The following is a 15,320-nucleotide window of genomic DNA, read 5'->3' on the forward strand; positions in this document are numbered from 1 at the left end:
TCTCTATCCAGAGGATGGGATTGAACCTTAGTCACTGAAATTATGTGACAGCTGCTGTATTAGTTGTGCCACTGTCCATTTTCTGAAACTACTAGATTTGGTTAAAAATCCAATCACATCCCTAAGGTAGTATAGGGAAGAAACTCTGCTTCCCTTCCCCGATTTTGACGATTTGCAACTCCCCTGGTATGTCCTCTGATACTGTCAAGCAAGCCACTCAATTAGGGATATTCAGTAAATGTTATCCTCACCAGGATCAGTCTTCATGCTGATCAATACGCACTCTGGGGCTAGGTCCAGAAGAAATATCTCTTTAGCATTGATCATGATGAGGTCATTAAAACCTGATGACATCATGAAGTTATCTAAAAGCTCAGTTTGTTTCATTCCTGCTGTGGTTTACTCCAGGGATTCCAAGGCTGATGAGACACAAGTGTCCTTTTGTGAGCTAATGCAGCCTATGGGTGTATTCAGAGATGTCTATTTTTACATCATTGCCCTGTTGTTTTTTCCACCACAACATCATATTCTGTACAACAGAATGAATACAGATTGTATTGAAACATTCAAACTTAGCTATAAAAATAACAAAAAATTAAAAAGAAGCAAACCATTGGGGAAAAAATAACGTTACTTTCATGACCTGCTTTCAAATTCACCATAACAGGAAGGATGTGGAAGCCATAGAAAGGGTGCAGAGGAGATTTACAAGGATGTTGCCTGGATTGGGGAGCATGCCTTATGAGAATAGGTTGAGTGAACTCGGCCTTTTCTCCTTGGAGCGATGGAGGATGAGAGGTGACCTGACAGAGGTGTATAAGATGATGAGAGGCATTGATCGTGTGGATAGTCAGAGGCTTTTTCCCAGAGCTGAAATGGTTGCCACAAGGGACACAGGTTTAAGGTGCTGGAGAGTAGGTACAGAGATGTCAGGGGTAAGTTTTTTACTCAGAGAGTGGTGAGTGTGTGGAATGGGCTGCCGGCAATGGTGGTGGAGGTGAATACGGTAGCATCTTTTAAGACACTTTTGGATAGGTACATGGAGCTTTGAAAAATAGAGGGCTATAGGGAAGCCTAGTAATTTCTAAGGTAGGGACATGTTCGGCACAACTTTGTGGGCTGAAGGGCCTGTATTGTGCTATAGGTTTTCTATGTTTCTATAACCTTACAACACAAATTGTACAGTGGTGTGAAATGTTCTTTTCTGCCATGCTTGAGTACCAAGGATTTTATTGAATCATTTACTAAGAACTGAGTTGGCTGGTCTGTAACTCTCCTGATGGAAAACATGCTGAAATGACTTCCCTGGTACAGTGGCTAGGATAGCAACTGCGAGTCAATGAGTGCACAGCTTAAGAACACAGTTCATGAACCGTGGACTTGTGACCTGAGTGTTAGATAATCAGGTTTTCTTGTTTGAAATTGTACTGAGATCAGTGTGGTACTAGCAGTACATTGCATCACTGGTTCCGTTCAGAACTCATGAATGAGAATTCACTCTTACCCAATTGCAGATAATTTTGCAAAAGTGGCCGATTCCCTTTCAGGTGTATGCTCTGGCCATCCCTTTGAATACAGTGGTTTCTTCATTATCCCCACTCTATCTCTCTCTTTCCCTTAACTTTAATTGTCTGTGATGTTCTGTCCCTTCGACTCTGTTTGTCTAAATCTCCTCCACCTCTCTCTTTCTCCTTCATATTGACTCGAAGCTCAAAGTTCAAAGTAAAATTTATTAACAGAGTACATACATATCACCACATACAACCCGGAGGTTCTTTTTCTGCAGGCATACTTAGCAAATTTATAGAACTGTGAACATGGTCAATGGAGAACAAGCTGTGCAAATGTAGATACAAGCAAATAGCAATAAATAACGAGCATGAAATAACAAAATAAAATAGTCCTTAAATGAGTGTAGCTATCCCCTTTTGTTCAAGAGCCTGATGTTTGAAGGGTAGTAAATGTTCTTGAATATGGTGGTGTGAGTCCTGAGGCTCCTGTACCTTCTACCTGATGGCAGCAATGAGAAGAAAGCATGGCCTGGGTGGTGAGCATCTTTTGATCATGGATGCTGCTTTTCAAGAGAGTGCTTGAATTTTGATATCTCCAAATTTGTCTATCACCTTTCTGTAATTTTGTTCAATGGTTTAACCATATTACATTTTCTTTGGTTTATACATACTGTGTCTTAGAGAGAAGAACACCTGTCTCTGTTGTTCAGTTGGTTTAATGTGCCTTGTCTGATATCTTGTAGGCAGGAAAAACTTGGGGAACAAATTAGTTGGAGGATTAGCTTTAGGGCAGCGTGGCAAGAGTATTCTCCAGTAAAGGATATCAAATACACCGCCCGAGTCTGTCTCGTTTGGGTAAGTGAGTCCTCGAGTTACACAGCCAAGTATAGAGTTACCCATTGTGACCCTCTCTGTGCTTTATTACAGAGCTGTGGTGTAATTATATATCCTCAGCAAATAAGCCAGAGTGCTTTAGATCTTTATAGTGAAGGCCAAAGTCAGGATTTTGATCAGAATGATTGAATAGTTTTGTACATTTTGCTTCCTCTCGTGAATTGTTTTGTTCGGCCTGGTCTACATAGAAAAGTTTCACAAAGACAAAGCCACATAATCTTCTTCCCACCCTGCTTCAACCGGTCCTATCCATGCAGTCTTCTATTCCTTACTTTTTCTGGATGCTTATTTGATTAAACCAATATATCCAAGCCAATTACCACAACTACTCCACATATCCCCAACTACTCAATGCTCTGTATTGAATCAGTATAGCCCTAAAACCGGTGTAAGGTTATAAATGAAACACTCTGACTGTTGTTCATGTATAACACACAGTGGGGATAGCACTGACACGTTGCTCTTTGCTTTGGAGCAGGTTAGTAAACCCAGTCAACAGAAAACTGTGGAATTGTCGAGGACAAGGAGAAAGGACGGTAGCATGGTGACTGTGATCAGGGTTCAATTCTCAGTGCTGTCTGTAAGAAATTGGTACGTTCTCCCTCTGACTGTGTGAGTTTCCTCTGGATGCTCTCGTTCCTTCCCTCGCTCCAAAGACGTACGGGCTAGTAAGGTTTAGCAAGTTGTGGGCATGCTATGTGGGCATCTGAAGCATGGTGACACTGCGGGTGCCACCAGCACATCCCCCAACATCAACAGTCTCTGTTGATCTTAGACGCAAATGGCACACTTCACTGTATATTTCAATGCACATGTGACAAATAATGTTAATGTTTTAAATCTTAAAAAAAGGCAAAATACCCCTTCCTGTAAAGAGTCAGATATAAATCCCACTGATATCCATTCGATTCATGTTTCCTTGCCATCCAGTTTACTAATTTAAATGCATGGAACAACGTTCTTGCTTTATCAACTTTTTCATTAATGTAATGCCCTAGTAAAGCGATCCTGCACAGTTGCATCACTGTACATGTGCAACATGGGATTAATATGATGACATTTGATCTAAGAGCAGCTGAGATTGAGAGTATAGTTTTGGTTGTGGTTAGTTAATTGCCACTAGAGCAGATACCACTACTACTACTACTACTTAGCACCAAGTGGCACTGTTTATTGCTTGTGCTTAACTTCTATAAATAGGGGATGCCCAATATTGCAATTATTGTTGACTCCAATATGCTAACAAAATTTGTTTATCAATCCATTTGAAGTAAATAATACTAATGATAAACTATGAAAAACGCTGACCATTACTCTTAGACTTAGAGATAAAGTGTCAGAACATAGAACAGTACAACATGGAAAGGACCCTCTGGCCCATCATGTCTGTGCTGACCATGGTGCCAATCTAAACTATCCTATCTGCCTTCACATGATCACTAGTTAATGAATTTCACATCACATGTTGGTGATATGTCACCTGATTGTGATATCCCTCTAATCCATGCCTGATCATGTTCCTGTTTGTACAATACGCCTCTTCAATGTTGCTGTCATATTCTACAACCACCTTGCAGAGTGTTCCAGGCATTTACCATAAAAAAAACTTTCCTCACAAATGTCTTTAAACATTACAGGATCGGAATCATAAATTAGATTTATTATCACCAACATACGACATGAAATTAGTTGTTTTGCAGAAGTAGTACAGTGCAAAGACACAAATCTATATATTTCAAAAATATGTCGATAGTGCTAAGAAAAGGAATAACGAAACAGTGTTCATGGACCGCTTGGAGATCTGATGACAGAAGCGAAGAAGTTGTTCCTAAATCATTGACTGTAGGTCTTCAAGCTGCTGTACTTCCTCTCTTATGCTAGTACTGAACAGAGGGCATGTTCCGGATGGTTAGGGTCCTTGGTGATGGAGGTTGTCTTCTTGAGGCATAGCCCCTTGAAGATGTCCTCATTGGTGGGAAGGGTTGTGCCCATGATGGAACTGGCTGAGCCTATAATCCATTTCACTTTCAAGTTATTCCTACAAGCATTTGACAGTTCCACATTGAGATAAAGTCTCCAACTACCGTATCCATATCTCGTAATTTTATTTACTTCTGTCACATTGCCCCTCAACCTCTGACAATCCAGAGAAACCAATCCAAGTTTGTCCAACCTTTCCTTATAGTTAACACACTCCAATCTTCTGATCAGAGCATTCGTTATTTAACAGAATTAAAAGTATTGGACGGCAGGTCTTTCCAACCGTCATTGACACCTGAGATGAGTAGTCAGCTTTACTTTAGACTTATCTATCATCATAAATAAACTTCCATACTTTAATCAGACAATCATAGTGTACTTTAGAGAGCAATTTTGAGCAGAGTATTTCCAGAGAGGTCCGTAACGAATCCTGGAAGATGGTCTGCACTGCTCAGCATAGTCATAGTGGGTCATATTAATTAATGTCCCATTTAGAGAATGTGATTACAGCAGGAGTTCCCAACCTGGGATCCACGGACACCTCAGTCTCTGAGGCATAAAAAATTTTGGGAACCCCTGGATTACAGGAATTGTCAACATACTCAACACTTAGAAAAGAACAAACCTGCAAAGAAAGGCAGATTTTCATTTATGTGGCATTCCCAATCGCTACAAAATGCCGGTAAACTTTTTATAGTCAATCAAGTGGAGAGAATACAGCATCAAATATGTACACAGCAAGCTCACCATGCCTCTATTTCCTCAGGATGCTAAAGAAACTTGGCATGCCCTCATTGATCCTTACCATTTTTTAATTGATGTACTATAGAAAGCTTCCTATCTGGATTCATCATGGCTTAGCATGGCGACAGCTCTGCCTGTGACCACAGGAAACTGCTAAGTTGTGGACACAGCTCAGCACCTCAGGGAAACCAGCATATCCTTCATGGACTCAGTCTATACTTCTCACTGCCTGAGTAAAGCAGCCAACATAATCAAAGACCCCACCCACCCTGAACATTCTCTCTTCTCCTCTTCCCCCATTCAGAGGTTACAAAAAAGCCTGAAAACACAAATTTCCAGGTTTTAGGACAGCTTATAAGTCTATTGAATAGTTCCCTAGTACAATAAAATGGACATTTGACCTCACAATCTACTTTGTTCTGATCTGCACCATACTGCCTACCTGCACTGCACTTGCTCTGTGGCTGTTACACTTCATTCAGCATTCTGTTATTATTTTACCACGTTCTACTCAATGAACTGTTTAACGAATTAAACTGTATGAATAGGATGCAAGATGAGCTTTACACTGTCTCAGACATGTGACAATAATAGACTAATTCCATAGTCTGTGGAGGAGAATATTGATTCTGCAGTGTGATGAACTATGTTCACAACTCTGCGTTATTCCACTGCATTGTCACCGTTACCTTACAACTTGAAGAAAGTATCTTGTTGGATGACATGCTTGAGATGAGCAGTGACTGGGTCATTAAGGGTTAATGCATGCAATACTCCACTGAGAGTTCTGTCAGGAGCTCTTTGATCAGCTGGTCAAGCCTGACTATGTCAGGCAGGCTGGAACCAAATTTGTCTGCCGGTCAGCAGCGATGGGAGGCCAGCTGTACGAGCAACCTCAGTCAAACGTGGCAGCTGCTCAGGGCAAGATGCGAGAGCCGCCGCCTGTCACTTTGAACAGCTCCAACATGTGGCCAAGCACTGACCCCGACGAAAAAGAGGGTTTGACACTGTAGTGGGGGTCGCCAAGCAGCAACGGGTAGGGTGCCTCCCAGCGCTGATGTCACCACTGGCATCAAGGAGCCTTTCACCGTCAACAGGAGTAATATGAGTTGGAGACTGAATGGTGGGAGGGGAGGGTCTCAGTGGATCTTTAGTCCCAGGTCATGGGAGGCCCAAGGCAACACTGGATTGTGGGAACACCCTTTCCTCATCTGATATACCGCAGCTGGATTGCAAGCTTGAAGAAGCTGCAGTTTTTAAAGAAATGAAGGGCATGCTTCAGTGATCGTTATGCACTGTGACTCCTTCCTTACACGCGGTAACATTTCTACACTTTAATGCAAGGGGGAGTATTGCCGACCTCGTCAAAGTTAGAGATCTGAATTCGGGCCGTAGCTTTAAAGTATAACTTAAAAAAAACTGCAACCAACTCTCTCCTTACATTTGAAACTCCAGAAAAAGAGAGTCCACGTCCGTGCTGAGAAAGTTTTGAAGGAATGTATCTCCTTACCCTGTGGGGAGCCGGACTGGACTGTTTCTCCGTTGATCTCTTGCTGAATTCCGGCACGGGTGTTACCAGCAGAGGTGGGGTTTTATGTGGTGCTGTTAAGGTTCACGCCGGTGCCGAAACTCCATAGAAACAAAAAGTGACTGATCACTGAGAGCGGGCGCGAGTTTCGACACTTCAGGAGTCTGAGCCCGGACGAGTTTATGCTGGGAATGTAATGTATGTGCACTGGAGTACAGGAGAGTATTACACCGTAATTCGACGCGGTCTGCGTTCTTTAATCGCGGCTCTTCCATGAGGTGCATATAACGTGCTGTAATGCTATGTGTGCACATTGCAAGGTTGGCAGTGACTCTCGCCGTCTATAGCTCTCCCGACCGGAGTTACACGTTGAGGTTTCTTTTTAATTAAGTGGGGAAAAACAACAACATATTCATTTTTACTCGTTCTTCTACAGAACGAGCGCGGAGCTGCTAGTAACTCCTTTTTAACACTTTACATTCCGGGTTCTCTCCATTCTGGAGACGACATAGAACAATACAACACTGGCCCTTTGGCCCACAATTTCTGTGCCGACTATGTCGCTACATTAAACTGATGCACTCTCCATGTACGTGATCTATCTACCTCTGCTCCCTGTCTGTTCAGGTGTTTGTCTGTCTAAATCCCTCAAACATTGCACGTGTCCTCTAAATGTACCCGATCACATTTAAAGCTATACTCTAGAATTTGGCATTTTCACGGGGGGGGGGGGGGGAGAGGGTCTGTGGAGAGCTATTCCATTTGCGACTCCCATTATTTTATAAACTTCCCCCTGCTCTCAGTCTGTGATGCTCAGAGAAAACAACCCAAGTTTGTCCATCTTCCTGATAAAGCTAATTCTCTCTAACCCAAACAGTATCCTGGTAAACCTCTCCTGCAACCGGCTTAAAGCTTTATACAGTTACCTTCACCTTTTGAGATTCACTTTAGCCAGGTGGCTGTTCTCCTTGGCCAAGGCCTGACAAGTGAACATGCTGCAGGAGTGCGTTCAAGGGGAAGGGAACAAGCAGGAGCCCAGATTCCCTTGTCAGTTAATAGTCCAGAAATGTGTAACCCTGTTGGAGACGCACGTTGTGTCCGTATATTTAGAATGGGTGTGTTACATTTCCAAGTACCAGGACATTTTAAATTCCTGCATATGCTCCTGGCTTGATTTTAAAATTCTCAGTCTTGTTCTCAAATGTCTCCACGGGGCCTCACTCCCCGTTTTTCCTATATCTCCACCATTTTGATATCCCTGTGAGATATTATACTACTTGGTTTTTCATCATTCCCCATTTGTAATCACACCACTATTGGTGGCTGTGGCTTGTGCTACCAAGACCTTCCTAAAATTTCTGCCTCTTTCAAATTGCTTGAAACCTCGATCTTGACCAAAGTGTGTGGGCCACCATCAATCTTTTTGTTTCACATTCCTGTAATGTGCCATGGGAGAGGCTATTGCTGTGTTAAATCTACAGTAATAAATTGTTGTATAACATTAAGTTGTTACCTGATGTGGTTCTGCATTCCCAGCAGGGGTCTCAGCTGGAGAAGTTGCTCTATGTTTCCCCTCTGTGCAGTGGTGGGGTTTGGTTTGGCAGCATGAAGCTGAACACGTATGTCATGGCTGGACAGAGCCGAGCTCATCTTGTGACCTTTCCTGATAGATTGGACACTTGAGAATCTGAACCCCTTGAGGGTGTTTGTCGAAAGTTTGTCAAAATCATCAGGAACAAATGAGAGTATCTTGTGTAATTTGTTTAGAACCCTTTGTTTGGTCTGATCACTACTGCTGTTTTTAATATCTGTTCTTCTGTAGTTTGAAATATCCAAAAAATAGCTTTCCCTCTGTACAACTTGTAAATCTCCCACCTAAGGTGCAGATTATGAATGATTGTGGTATTACATAATGCAGGAGGACAACTCTTTACAGGAGCAATCGACTCTCCTGCTCTTTTTCCTGGAGTCAGCAAATTTACTTTCATGTATATAATTAAAGTTCGAAAGTCACTATTGATACTGCCCTGTCCTTTCAGTTATTACATTCCAGATCATTACAATTTGCTGCTTAGACATAAATAGTCTTCTTTCCTTTTGCCAATGACCTTAAAGATATAATCAATGGGATTCCTAATGGGAATGGCTTTTCACTTACTTTATAAAAATGCTTCAAAATTTTGATTAACCTTAATCTCTCCATACTCTCCCTGCCCGGCTGTGCACAACCTAGCCTTCCAATCCCTAAATCCATTTTAGTAAGTCAACTGCCACATGTCTAAGGCTTAGTCATTCATCCTGAACTGTGGTGCCAGTAATTGAGCAACTAAGGTAAGTGATTTATGAAATTTCAGCTTAAGTTCTTTGCTTTCTCATTTTTTTTTGTTTTATTAGTAAATCCAACGTCTGCTCCTTTTAGTTTAATGCATCCTAGGATCTCTCTATTCCCTCATCCCTTTACAAATTGTATTATTTACTTCCTGCTGCCTCTTAGACAACATTTGCTTTCCAACTGCCCACTTTTCCAATCTCTCCATCCTCTTGACTTCCCCTGTTCTCTTCCTTGTTTATTTCATTTTGGAGTTTTGCATTGAAGAATACTTAAATCAAATCTAAGATATTACTATGTATCATTTATAAGGTATCTATAATATTATATGGCTTTCTGCTGGTAAACCCAGAATTTAGTGATGTTGTAAAGCAGAAACAGAACCTATTTCTTCCTCCTCCACTCCCCACAAACATTTGACTGCCTATGCCTTCCACAACACTTCTCTTTCTTGAGAGAGAGAGAAAAAAACTTTGGAATTAAATAGAGTCATTCAAGATGAGTTTATGCAAAAAGTGCAACAAAATCTATTTATATACAGAAAATGGAACTAAGCTGTTCACAGAAATGTTTTATGGGTTTCAATTTGTTGATCGGTTAGTGAGACACAGGCTGCAGATGCTGGAATCTGAGACAAAAATGAGAGAGGAAGTCAGTTAGGTTTCATCTCTGGAGAGAAATGGATGGTGGATGTTTTGGGTTAAGGCCTTTCATGTAGGCTATTGGTGAAGTACATTGTCTATTGTATCAAGTTCATTGCACAAAGCTCATTCCAACAGAAAAAAATTGAAATGATAATTAGAACTTTGACGTCTACTCGAGGCTGGGTGGAGAATCAGCCTCCACCCCCAGGTTTTAATATTTCATCTGAAAATTTGCATTTCTCTTAATACTACTAGTGGAAGAGCAGTTCTCCCTAATTACTCCACTAGCTTGGATTTTGTATATCGTCTCATAGAGTGATATGAATTAAACTTTCAGATTATGACTTGTACTTTTTTCACCTTGATGAACATCAAGTAATGCTACGAGACTTACATTAATTTGTCATTCCAATATTCAGGCTTAGAGTTATGCAGCCAGGAAACAGGCCCTTCAGCCGAAAACCTGTCTGAGCTACTTCTGTTTGTTCCATGTTGTTTTAACTCTTTCCTATCCATGTGTTTTTTAAATGTTGTTGTACCTGTATCAACCACTTTCTCTGGTAACCGTTCCACATACACACACCACCCTCTGCATGAAGAAGTTACCCCTTGGGTGCCGTTTAAATCTTCTCCCTCCGACCTTAAGCCTAATTTTTTGATTAACTTTTGGTTGATTGACTGTGCGTTCACCCTTTCTAAGCCCCTCATGATTTATACACCTCTATAAGGTGATACCTCAATCTCCTACATTATTCCTACAAGGAATGAAGTCCTAGCTTGTCCAACCACTCCCTATAACTCTGATTCTTGAGTCCTGGCGACATTCTGCAAAACCTTCCTCGCACTCTTTCCATCTGAATGATGTCTTTCCTATAATAGGGAACTGTACACAGTACTCTTGGTGTGAGCGTATCAACATCTGGTATAGTTGCAACATAACAACTGAGAGGGACTGTAGACATTATTGATTTATCAGAATCATAGAACACTACAGCACAAGAAGAGGCCCATCAGCTTACCTAGTCCATGCTGAACTGTTATTCTGCCTAGTCCCATCAACAAATACCCGGACCGTAGCCCAACATACCCCTTCCATTCATGTATTTATCCAAACTTCTCTTAAATGTTGCAAACAAACCTGCATCCACCACTTCTGCTGGCAGCTCGTTCCACACTCTCACCAACTGAGTAAATAAGTTCCACCTCAGGTTCCCCTTAATTTTTTCACCTTTTACCTTTAACCTATCATCTCTAGTTCTAGTCTCACCTAACCCCAGAGGAAAAAAAGCCTGTTTTCATTAACCCTATTTATACCCCTCGTAATTTTGTCTACTCTGTCAAATCTGCCCTTACTCTCCTACACCCTTGGGAATAATGTCCTTGTTCATTATTTTATTTTTAAAGAAGAGAACAGATAAAATAAACCAGAAGACAGTCAACATATCATGTCTTATTGCTTTCTTATAAATCTGCACAATGCTTTTCAAAGTATGTATATACATTTTGAAGAATCTGTGTGTCACAGATAAGCCAGCAATTTTTTGTCCAGCACTTGAGGACCTGAGTTATAGGGAGAAGTTGAATAAGTAGGACCTTATTCCCAAGAGCATAGGAGAATGAGGGGAGATTTGATAGAGGTATACAAATTTATGAGGGGGTATAGATAGGGTCAATGCAAACAGGCTTTTTACACTGAGATTGGGTGAGATTAGAACTAGAGGTCATGGGTTAAGGGTGAAAGGTGAAATGTTTAAAGGGAACGAGGCAACTTCTTGACTCAGAGGGTAGTGAGAGCATGGAACAAGTGGAAATGGTGGATGTAGGTTTGATTTCAATATTTAAGAGAAATTTGGATAGGTATGTGGATGGTAGGGCTATGGAGGACTATAGTCCAGGTGCCCATCGATGGGACTAGTCAGATTAATAGTTGGCATAGTCTAGAGGGGCCAAAGGGCCTTTTTCTGTGCTGTAGTTTTCCATGACTCTAGAGTGGTGGTGAGACACCTCCTTAAGCGCTTGCAGTGTTTGTAGTGAAGGAGTATTGATTCTTGGATAGTGAGTTTGAGGATTTGATTCCAGTGGTGATGAAGGACCATGAATGTTTCCAAGTCAGGTTGTGTACACCTTGGAGGGGAACATATAAGTGCCTGCTGTCCTCATCTATTTGCGTGGTAGAAGTTATAGGTTTGGGAGATGCTGTCACAGCAGTCTAGGCAAGTAATTGTGCATTTTGTAAATGGTACTTGCTGTATGCTGCTGTTGGAGAGAATTGATGTTTAGGCTATTGGATGGCATGTCAGTCAGTGAGGTGCCTTGTCCTGGATGGTGTTTCACCTTTCCAAGTTGTTGGAATCATACTCAACACTTGAAAATTATTCCATCACTCTCCAGGCCTTGTAGATTGTATAAATGCTTTGGGGTGTCAAGAGTTGAATTGCTAGCTTGTGTTGTAGCCCTAGTTCAGTTGAATTTATGGTCATTTGTGGACCCTACACCACCAACTATACTGACACTGAATGCCAAGGATAGGGAGTTAGGCTCCTTTTTGTTAGAGAGATCATCAGCTGGCAATATTCTGAATGTTGCTTATCACTCATCAAACATTGTCTTGATGTTTTCTTGGTCTTGCTGCATGGGTTGTCTCATTTTCCAAGGAGTTGTAAACTGAATTGAATGCTTTAACACAATAGTCCATTGACAATGCTATGAAGAACTTCTGCATTATGTCCTGGAACTGGGGTAATTGAATCAGAATCAGGTTTAATATCACAGGCACATACTGTGAAATTTGCTGTTTTATATGTCACAATATACTACCCTGAGATTCATTTTCTTGCAGGCGTTCATAGTAAATAGATAGGAACACAACAGGATAAATGAAAACCGCACATGACAAATGACCAAAGTGCTAAAGATAACAAGCTGCAAGTACAAAATGAAAAAAAAACAAATAAGCAATAAATATTGAGAATACAAGTTGTAAAGTGCTTACAATAGAGTCCACAGGTTGTAGAATCAATTCATGGCCGGGGTGAGTGAAGTTTTCTCCTCTAGTTCAAGAGCCTGATGGTTGAGACTGTTCCTGAACCTGATGGTGTGGCAAAGTCAAAGTAAACTTAATTTTCAAAGCACACATATGTCACCATATACAAACCTGAGATTCATTTTCTTGCGGGCATACTCAATAAATCTATAGAATAATAACCATAACAGAATCAATGAAAGACAAACCAACGTGGGTGTTCAACCAGTGTGCCAAAGACAACAAATTGTACAAATACAAAAAGAAAGAAATAGTAATAATAAATAAATAAGCAATAAATTTCAAGAAGATGAGATGCAGAATCCTTGAAAGTGAGTCCATTGGTTGGGGGAACGTTCAGTTGAGGCTCCTGTGCTGCCTTCCTGAGATGGCAGCAGTGAGACAACAGCATGGCTTGGGTGGTGGTGATCTTTGATGATGGATGCTGCTTTCTAGTGACAGCGTTCTTTGTATATGTGCTCGATGGTGAGGAGAGCTTTACCCATGAAGGATTAGGTTATATTCACTACTTTTTGTAGTTTTTTTTTCCTTTTAAGGACATTAGTGTTTCTATACCAGGTTGTGATGCAATGAGTTAGTATACTCTTCCCCCATGCATCTATAGAAGTTTGTCAGAGTTTAGATGACAAGCTGAATCTCTGTAAACTTAGGCTCACGGTCATAAGTATAAAGCAAGTAAAGCAGTGGGGTAAGCACGCAGACTTGTGGTGCACTTGTTCTGATGGTGATTGTGGAGGGGTTGTTGTTGCCTGTCTGAACCGACTGGGGTCTGAAAGTGAGGAAATCAAGGATTCATTTTCACAAGGAGTCTTGGAGCTTATTGACTAGTTTTGAGGAGATGGTAGTACGGAATACAGAGCAATGAAGAGCATTCTGATGTACCTGCCTTCACTGACCAGATGTTCTAGAGCTGAATGAAGAGCCAATGGAATGGCATCCACAGTGGACCTATTGAGTCAGTAGGCAAATTAGAGCAGATCCAAGTCGCTCCTCAGGCAGGAGTTGATATGTTTCATCACCAGCATCTCAAAGCACTTCATCATCTTGGATGTAAGTGGTACTGGACGATAGTATTAAAGCAGGTTACCACGTTCCTCTTGGGCACTGGTATAATTGAAGTCCACTTGAAGCAGTTGAATAATTCATTCAGACTGCTGAAATGAGAGATTTAAGATATCAGTGAACACACTAGCCAGTTGAATAACACAGGTCTTCAGTATTCAGCCATGTACCCTGTCTGGGCCAGATGCTTTCTGTCGTTTTAACCTCCTGAAGAATGCTTTCATGTCAGCTTCAGAGACTGAAATCACAGGGTTGTCGGGGGCTGTGGGAGCCTGTGAAGTTGCCTCCACATTTTGATGGTCAAAGCGAGCAGAAAAGGCATTGAGCTCATCTGGGAGTGAAACCTTGTTGTCACATAATGTATGTTGCTTAGTTTCACTTTCTAGGAGGTAAAAGCATTCAAGCCTTGTCACAGCAGAGGAGCATCCTTAAGTGGTTCAAGATTGTGCAGAATTACCACTTTTCACATGAGATAGATTTTTTGGAGCTCGTAACTGGATGTCAGATCTCTTGGTTCGTCCAGGGCTTCTGGTGATTTTGAATGATATTGTGAGGGAAGCTCATCTACAACTGTCTTTATGAAGTCTGTGACAAGCGTGACTTATTCATTCGGATCCTCTGATGAAACCTTGAACATGGCCCAGGCATGTTTGGGTGATTGGGGAGGGGGGCAGGCTCATTAATGATGGATGTCACCTTTTTGGCTATCATATTTTGAAGATATCCTCAATGCTGGGGAGGCTAGTGGCATGATGGGACTAACTAAGTTTGCTTTCTGCAACTGTACAGTGGCCCCTCCATATCAGGTGATGATGCAACCAGTTGTATGCTGTCCACTGTACATCTGTGGAAACAATTGACAGTTGTTAGTGACATACCATAGCTCCTCAAGCCCTTAATTTCATATAACTGCTGTCGGGCCTTCTTTGTGATTGTACCAATATGTTGGGTACGGATAGATATTCAGAGATATTGACAGCCAGGATCTTGAACCTGCTCTCTCTTTCCACTGCTGATCCCTCAATGAGGACTGGTATGGGTTCTCTCAACTTGCCCTTCTTGAAGTCCACAACCTGTTCCTTACTGAAGTTGAGTGTAGGGTTGTTGCTTTAACACCACTCAACCAGCTGATCTATCTCACTCCTGTACACCTGCTTGTCAGCACCTGAAATTCTGCCAACAATAGTTGTGTCATTGGCAAATGTATAGATGGTGTATGAGCTGTGCCTAGCCACACAGTCATGGGTGTAGAGAGGATAGAGTAGTGGGCTAATCACACGTCCTTGAGGTGTGCCAGTGTTGATTATCAGTGAGGAGATGTTATTTCCAATCCGCGCTGACTGTGGTCTCGCAAAGAGGAAATCAAGGATCCAGCTGCAGAGGGAGGAACAAAGGCCCAGGTTTTAGAGTTTGTTGATTAGTACGTGAGAGTATGATGACTTTGAATGCTGAGCTGTAATCAATAAGCAGGAGCCTGACGTGGGTATTACTATTGTCCAGGTGGTCCAAGTGGAGAGCCAGTGAAGTTGCAACCACTGTAGCCCTTTTGTGGTGATAGGCAAATCGCAGTGAGTCCAGGTCCTTG

General features: G+C 41.6%; 1 protein-coding gene and 1 long non-coding RNA gene across 7 annotated transcripts in view; one reads left to right on the forward strand and one right to left on the reverse strand.

Moving 5' to 3' along the window:
* Positions 1-6,774, reverse strand: part of LOC134345697 (uncharacterized) — a 54,847-nt gene extending 48,073 nt beyond the window's left edge. Inside the window, exon 1 of the long non-coding RNA XR_010017750.1 lies at positions 6,640-6,774. This is a non-coding gene — a long non-coding RNA (uncharacterized LOC134345697). The remainder of the gene's footprint in view (positions 1-6,639) is intronic.
* psd3l (pleckstrin and Sec7 domain containing 3, like) overlaps positions 1-15,320 on the forward strand; it is a 423,076-nt gene that overhangs the window by 200,025 nt on the left and 207,731 nt on the right. Inside the window, exon 1 of one of the 6 annotated variants that reach the window (XM_063046774.1) lies at positions 5,966-6,447. The exons of 4 other annotated variants lie outside the window; for them this stretch is intronic. The gene's annotated coding sequence lies outside the window, so the exon portion shown is untranslated. Of the gene's footprint in view, positions 1-5,965; positions 6,448-6,725; positions 6,856-15,320 lie in introns of those variants that run through there. One more of the 6 variants, XM_063046772.1, reaches the window with a different exon arrangement.

The sequence above is a fragment of the Mobula hypostoma genome, chromosome 4 (genome assembly GCF_963921235.1).
Source record: "Mobula hypostoma chromosome 4, sMobHyp1.1, whole genome shotgun sequence".
Classification (NCBI taxonomy): Eukaryota; Metazoa; Chordata; class Chondrichthyes; order Myliobatiformes; family Myliobatidae; genus Mobula; species Mobula hypostoma.